Genomic DNA, 8,653 nt, shown 5'->3' with positions numbered 1-8,653 from the left:
ACGAAGGTTCATTTCTGCTTCTTAATGATTTCACCAATACTGGATACTCATTTAATTTGAGTTTACTTTAATCATCACATCCTGACGAATGATAAAACGACTTTGCCCTCATGCTCATGCTCCAGTGAAACAGGAATTCAGGGATGCATGACCACGTAAGAGTTACAAAACGTTCAGGAGACCATATAAAAACAGTTTAATACAAATTGGAGAATAATTCAGTTTTTTGAATAAAATCGTGGAATAAATTGAATTATAAATAAATTCAAGGATATATTTCCCTTATGTTTTCTAGCCCATCTTTTTCCAAGGGTGCCTATAATTCTTTTTAGCTAGCTCTTTAGTAGTGCACGGGCCTAATAATCCAGACCCTGTATATATTTATTTCAATTTGATTACAAATTTTATTTGTCACATACACATATATTTTTTAAAAGCCTGTACATAATATAAAAGAATCCTTTTTTTAAAAAAAAAATTTGGAATTAAAATAAAATTATGATTTTATTTAAGTCAATAAATTAGATTTTATTTTAATTTTAAAATGCAATTAAATTAAATAATAAAGAAAAGAAAAGAAAAGAAAAATAATAAAATTTTAATTTTAAAAATAAGAAAAAAATTAAAATTAAATAATACATAAAAGAAAAGAAAAAACAATTTAATTGAATTTTATTTTTAAAAATCATTAAATGTAATTAAATTAAATAATAAATAAAATAAAATAAAAGGTACAATGCTAATTGGTGTGCAAAATAAGTTAATGGAAAATAAAATAAAGTGAACTGAGCAGTGGAAGATAAATAGACAAAATATTTAAATGCTAAGAAATAAAAAATTGAAACAAAATATTTAAAAAATATTTCTATGCTAAAATGCAGCATGTAAAAATGTTAAAGTGACTGAATAAATACGGTGATATGAATATAGAGTGACTTTTAGGAAGAACTGTGATGAATATAGTGCATATGTGTGTAGTTTTCACACCAAAAATTCTGTGATGCATATTAGTTTGTAGTTTTATACGATGTTGAGTGAAATGAAATCTACACAAAAACAATACATTTAGAAAAAGAAGCATGAGGAAGAGGTGTGTGTGTGTGTGTTTTAGTTTTACCGTGTGTGTGTGTGTATGCAGTTGAAATGAGTAAAGTTAGAATGTGTAAGTAGGAGGACCCGCCCAATGATTTTTTCCTGATAAGCGAATATAACAGTGTAATCTCGCGAGCCTGTTTATCTCACACACACACGGCTGCTTAAAGGCTTTCCTGAACGTGTTTCTCACTCATTCACTTTCACTTTTTACTGCTAAATATCCAAAATATCCTCTGTGGGATAAACTGTGGGAACGTTTGTAGCATGTTAAATGTTTCCTTTGCAACGCTGTGATTCTTTCTATTTGTGGGAAAGCTCACAATTCAAAGTTTTTACAGTAAGTTTATTTCTTATAATTCTGTTGTTTTTTTCTTTTTATTTGATTGACTCATGAAAATGAATTGTCTACTAAAACATTCTGTACATGGTGTAACCGATCAGGGACGGGGTAGGGGGCGGACGAACTTGAAGCAGAGCTTAAAAAAAAATGATTATTTTTCAATAACAGCACATCGTGAAGGATTTCAGTGGAAAGTAGTTGTTTCAGTGAAAACCTCAGTTGTTTTGACTGACTGGAAGGTGATGAGTTCAATCGCAACACTGCTGAGATGTTCCACAGAAGTAAGGAGATCTTTTTTAAATGCTGATTCTTGAAAAACCTCTATAGTTGGATGTAGTGCTAAACACTATGTTGCCTAGTGTCCTGCTTTAGCATGCAGAAAAGATGGACTCTGACTTGTGAAACTCGCCTTTGGAGGAGAAGGTAGAATTTTAAAATATGCATTTTTTCCCCTAAATAACAAGAAGATGACAAAAAAAAGAGAGGCCTATTCTTATTATCTTTATTATGCAGCGTATACACCGATCAGGCATAACATTATGAGCACTGACAGGTGAAGTGAAGAACACTGATGATCTCCTCATCATGGCACCTGTTAGTGGGTGGGATATATTAGGCAGCAAATGAACATTTTGTCCTCAAAGTTGATGTGTTAGAAGCAGGAAAAATGGACAAGTGTAAGGATTTGAGCTTTGAGTTTGAAAAGGGACAAATTGTGATGGCTAGACGACTGGATCAGAGCATCTCCAAAACTGCAGCTCTTGTGGGGTGTTCCCGGTCTGCAGTGGTCAAGGAAGGAACAGTGGTGAACCCGGAGACAGGGTCATGGACAGGCAAGGCTTATTAACGTACCTAAAGTCTACCACCATCATCCCCGTGCCGAAGAAGTCTCCAGTGTCCTGTCTCAATGACTGCCGTCCCGTTGCACTCACACCCATCATCATGAAGTGCTTCAAGAGGCTCGTCATGAGACACATCAAGAACCTGCTGCCACCTTCACTAGACCCCATGCAGTTTGCGTATCGTCCAAATTGCTCCATAGACGATGCCATCAGCACAACTCTCCATCTGGCCCTCACACACCTGGACAATAAAGACACTTACCTACGAATGCTGTTTATTGACTTCAGTTCAGCATTCAATATGATCATTCCTCAGCACCTGATCGAGAAGCTGAGTCTGCTAGGCATCAACACCTCCCTCTGCAATTGGATCCTGGATTTCCTGACTGGGAGACCTCAGTCAGTCCGGATTGGGAACAGCATCTCCAGCACCACCACACTGAGCACTGGAGCTCCTCAGGGCTGTGTGCTCAGTCCACTGCTGTTCACTCTGCTGACTCACGACTGTGCAGCAATGCACAGCTCTAATCATATCATCAAGTTCACCGATGACACGACCGTGGTGGGTCTCATCAGCAAGAACGGCGAGTCAGCGTATAGAGAGGAGGTGCAACAACTAGTAGACTGGTGTAAAGTCAATAACCTGTCTCTGAACGTTGACAAGACTAAAGAGATGGTTGTTGACTTCAGGAGAGCAAAGAGTGACCATTCTCCACTGAACATCGATGGGTCCATCGTGGAGATCGTCAAGAGCAAGACGTCAAGATCGTCTACAGAGGGACCATCGAGAGCGTCCTGAGCAGCTGCATCACTGCCTGGTTTGGGAACTGCACCGTCTCGGATCGCAAGACCCTTCAGCGTATAGTGAGGACAGCTGATAAGATCATCGGAGTCTCTCTTCCCACTATCACAGACATTTACTCCACTGAACTGAACTGTGCTGGACATAGTCAGACACACACACACTAAATTGTCCTGTTTGTACGCACATGCCACTTTACATCCATATATATTTATATTAATCCTGTTTACATGTGTCGCTTTAATATCTGCAATCACTGCATACTTGTTCATTGCACAAAGTCGGCCTATATGTTGTTTGTCTGCACTGTCTTGTCATGTCTTGTCTTGTCTTGTCTTCCTGTGCACTTCTGTTGTATGTCTAGTTCTTAAAGACTGCACCTTAAGTATAGTTTAATTTTTTTAAGTTTAATTTTAATTTTTAAATTATAGTTTAATTTTTTTTTATCTCTATGTCATAGCTCTATGTTTGTCTGCGTCACTGGTACTTTGTCTGTGTTCTGTGTAGCACCTCTGGTCTAGGAGGAACGTTGTTTCACTTCGCTGTGTACTGCATCTGCTATATATGGTTGAAGTGACAATAAAGCTTCATTGACTTGACTTGACTTTATTGATGCACGTGGGGAGCGAAGGCTGGCCCGTGTGATCCGATCCAACAGACGAGCTACTGTTGCTCAGATTGCTGAAGAAGTTAATGCTGGTTCTGATAGAAAGGTGTCAGAATGCACAGTGCAGGACAGGTCAGGGCTGTTTTGGCAGCAAAATGTTGACCAACACAATATTAGGCAGGTGGTCATAATGTTATGCCTGATCAGTATATATTTGGTGGTTGTTGTTGCTTGTTATTTGTGTTTCAGCTATTCACCTCTAAACATGACTGCACAATCTACAGTATATAATTAAATAATACACAAAAACCGAATGCTGAATTTATTTATTTAATTTTTTTGTTGAAGTCTACATGCTGAAATTTAGGTACAAAGTCCCTGATAGTGATTTCTGTTTGATCCTGTGATCATGGTTCATTATCCACATTCTCTGGGAAGATTTCCAAAAGTTCCTTCAGAACAATCCTATGCTCTTTTAGCCAAGTACAAATATCCGATAAAAGGTTATACTTGGGAATCACTGACGAATGTAGAGGGTACGTGAAAGCAAATACTATCATGTAAAAAGTTATGTATGAAAGAAAGTATGAAGAGACGACCTGAGGCTCGAGGTGAAAGGAGAGCTCTGAGATGTATTCGTGTGAAATACTCACATTTACATTCTTGATGGACTGGTATCTGATCATCTCTATTCCCACCTTGTTCCTGGGACGGGTTTCTGGATCCAGCGTGAACCAGCCCAGGATAAAGCGCTTACTGAAACCGAGTGAGTGTATAACATATGAAGAGAATGTCACACAAGTTCAGGCAGGAACACAATATTCTCACATTTCCTAAAGCAGGGTTAAATGGAGAAATGTGTAAGGATGCTAACCTGATGAAACCCAGCAGCAGCAAACAGGAATCACTGACCACTGAGGGGCCAAATTCTGACAAATTAAATGGAAATGTATGGAATTAAACTATGACTATAGCTCTGGAATGATGACCCAAGACATTATCGGGCAACGACGGTGTGTAAAAAATGTAACTGAACAGAGCACAGTGTGTGTGTGTGTATGTGTGTGTGTGTGGTCATTTTTAGGTGAACAACCAAAGAAATTCCTATGTGCATATTTCTGAAACGAGAAATATAATTCCACATGATGACAAACACAGACAAGAAACAAAGTTTCCTAGAAAAAACAAAACAAACTGTACAGGTATATAATATAAAAATATACAAATAACTACACTTTTACTGAAGAATGTCTGGAACGTGTGTGTAAAATGATTTACCACAATCTTACGTGTTGTGTGGACAGTAAGCTTGGTGTTGTTCATGAGTAAATCATTATCAGTGGATGAATCAAAGAATCTGTTGGAGGCCGAGCTGACACAAGAAAGCCACTGATAATACACAGCTCCGTGGATAACAATTAACCGGATGTCCATCAGACACAATTACAACTTTCTTCAGATGACTGTTTGTAAAAGATTAAACTGTCTACAGCTGCTATAAACTCAGAAGGAGTATTAGATAAGCTTTCTAAGCTCAGGCATAACATTATGAGCAGGGAGAGGTGACGTGAATAACACTGATGATCTCCTCATCATGGCACCTGTTAGTGGGTGGGATATATTAGGCAGCAGGTGAACATTTTGTCCTCAAAGTTGATGTGTTAGAAGCAGGAAAAATGGGCAAGAGTAAGGATTTGAGCGAGTTTGACAAGGGCCAAATTGTGATGGTGAGACCACTGGATCAGAGCATCTCCAAAACTGCAGATCTTGTGGGGTGTTCCCGGTCTGCAGTGGTCAGTATCTATCAAAAGTGGTCCAAGGAAGGAACAGTAGTGAACCGGAGACAGGGTCATGGACGGCCAAGGCTCATTGATGCACGTGGGGAGTGAAGGATGACCCGTGTGATCCGATCCAACAGACGAGGTACTGTTGCTCAAATTGTTGAAGAAGTTAATGCTGGTTCTGATAGAAAGGTGTCAGAATACCTCAATGGGTCAGGGCTGTTTTGGCAGCGAAAGGGGGACCAACACAATATTAGGCAGGTGGTCATAATGTTATGCCTGGTCAGTGTATGTGATGCAGACAAACCCTAGACACCAAATCCAAATTGACACCCCTAATAAAACAGGAAAAACCTGGAAAAGCTCCTCAGTTTTTGTTTCTGTCATCAAGCAATGACATGCCACACCACATTTCCCTGGAAACCTGGAAAAAAAACCACAGCACATGCTGACAATTTTTCAGCAAAGTTATCGTCATCACATAATTGTTGCCAACAACCTGTTTGACCACTCTCCTTATTCAGATCAGTGACCATGAATGTTTATGGAACCAGTTTGAGACGAGTCGTGCTTTGAAACATTATCATGCTGGAAGAAGCAGTTAGAAGAATCGGAGGCTAACAGTGATACACCTAGTCAGCAGTGATACTCAGATAAAGCTGTGACATACAAACAAAACCTGATCATTGTTAAGATAATGTGTGTCAAGGAAACATTTCCCAGATCATTGCACCAGCCTGAACAGGATACCTTTCAATGCTCACAATACAGATGAAATCTAGATTCATCAGAACGTCCAGATTCAGCGAGCCTGTGCTGACCGTAGCCTCAGATTCCTGTGCTAGGCTGACAGGAGAGGAATCTGATGAGGTTTTCTGCTCTTGTAGCCAATCCAACTCGATGTTGTGGATGTTTTCAGATCTGACATGCTTTTCTGCTCACCTAAAATGACATTCTCTGCTGAGTTTATTGACGTTTATTAGTCATTTACTGAGTGATTACATAATGAGAAACCTAACAAAAACAGATGTGTGCTTACAAAATGTTTCATCACCAATGTTCAAACTTTGCCTCCATTTTTTTTTTTTTTTGCATTTTCTCAGTATTTTGTACAGGGCAAGTAAATCTTGTAAATGTTCATTACAGTTCTTTGATACGTTGATGCTCCAGATCTCCGGATGCTTCGAAGCTACAACACTAATGTTACAGATATATTGAACATTATGTCCAGTATATCACAATACATTTCTAATATTGATCCAAAGTCTTTCCCCCACTGTCTAGCAGCAGGAATCATAAGAAATCCCTTTTTTTCCGATTTGTAGGAGTCAGGAATTGAAGTTAATAGTTAGCTATTATGATATCAATAAACAGGCTCAGAGTATAATTTTAACTGTAGGTAGGTGAGGGAGTCTGGAACTTGGATCTTGATTATGTGAGCATGTGAGCAAATGCTAAACACTGGCCATATTCAAAATCCTTTTTATTTTCATACTTCCAGAAGGCATCTTCTTATATTAATAACATCAACAGGTATAGGAAATATATTGACACCATTTGGTAGACAACCTTATCCAGAGGGACTTACATTTATACAACCAAGAAATCGAGGGTGAAGGACTTTGCTCAGAGACAGCTTGGTGGTCTTGGGATTTGAACTCACAACCAGTTGAGCAGCAGTCCAACAGCCTAACTAATGAGCTACCACTTCCCCAATACAGTACCTTTATTGAGCTCTCATTGAAAATAATAAAAAAATATATGCTGGTGTCTTTTTTATGAACACTTTAGATTGCGTTGTTGAATGTCCAAGAAACAAGTTAGTTCACTTGTTATAGCAGCTGTAAACTATCACAGAGATCATTTCAATCTAAATTAAATCGAATAATTATGCAGAATTTATCATTTAAATATGGCAATAACTATATAAATGAGTCACGTCAGTTAAGTGTGCATTTATTTAAGTTTTTAAAAAATTTAGCTCAAAATGTGCTTATGCGGGCACATTTATTTCATACTGTCACTTTTCATGTCACATTTATTTTATAATGACAATTTTACTATAAATAAATACTGTATTATTATTATTATTATTATTATTATTATTATTATTATTATTATTATTATTTCATTCTGCTGTAATCTGTTTATAGATAGATAGATAGATAGATAGATAGATAGATAGATAGATAGATAGATAGATAGATAGATAGATAGATAGATATACACTGATCAGACATAACATTATGACCATCTGCCTAATATTGTGTTGGTTCCCCTTTCGCTGCCAAAACTAGATCCCTGAAGGTGTGCTGTGGTATCTGGCACCAAGATGTCAGCAGCAGATCCTTTAAGTCCTGTACGTAACTTAAAGAACTTACAGGACCTAAAGGATACGTTTGATACTGCAGACCGGGAACACCCCACAAGAGCTGCAGTTTTGGAGATGCTCTGATCCAGTGGTCTAGCCATCACAATTTGGCCCTTGTCAAACTCGCTCAAATCCTTACTCTTGCCCATTTTTCCCTGCTGCCTAATATAACCCACCCACTAACAGGTGCCATGATGAGGAGATCATCAGTGTTATTCACTTCACCTCTCGCTGGTCATAATGTTATGCCTGATCGGTGTGTCTCCACGTTAAGAGGTGCTGTCTAACTATTTAACATTTTGTCCAAATAAACATTTTTTTGTTCATACTTCATGGAATTCTCTCCATATGTGTGTGGTTGTTGTAATTGTTGTGAACTTCTTTACCAATCTATAAAATTCGCTTAACAATACAATAGTGGAGGTAGATGGACGAGGGAATTTGTTCAATATATTAAACGAATACATAAAAACAAACAAACAAACAAACAAACACTACACTTATGGAATAACACTAAAATAATGTTATGCGCGTCTATATGGTGGTTTACGGTAACCAACCAGCGCTCCTCTCTTCTAGTTAAAACCCACACTATGGAAGCTGACATGGACGCCTTCTTATTAAGTAAAGATTTTTTCTTATTGATGAGAAAAGAAAAGATTTTTCTGATATATTTCTGATCATGTAATTTACAGTAATGTATAAAATGTATAAATGCTAAATTACCAGATAGAAATTCGCTGCAAAAAAATGCTTACATGCCTTCGTTAGAAACTGAAGTGTGTGTGTGTGTGTGTGTGTGTGTATACACGGTG

Source organism: Hemibagrus wyckioides, linkage group LG14 (genome assembly GCF_019097595.1).
Source record: "Hemibagrus wyckioides isolate EC202008001 linkage group LG14, SWU_Hwy_1.0, whole genome shotgun sequence".
In the NCBI taxonomy this organism is placed as follows: Eukaryota; Metazoa; Chordata; class Actinopteri; order Siluriformes; family Bagridae; genus Hemibagrus; species Hemibagrus wyckioides.
Note: the sequence above shows the minus strand (reverse complement) of the source record.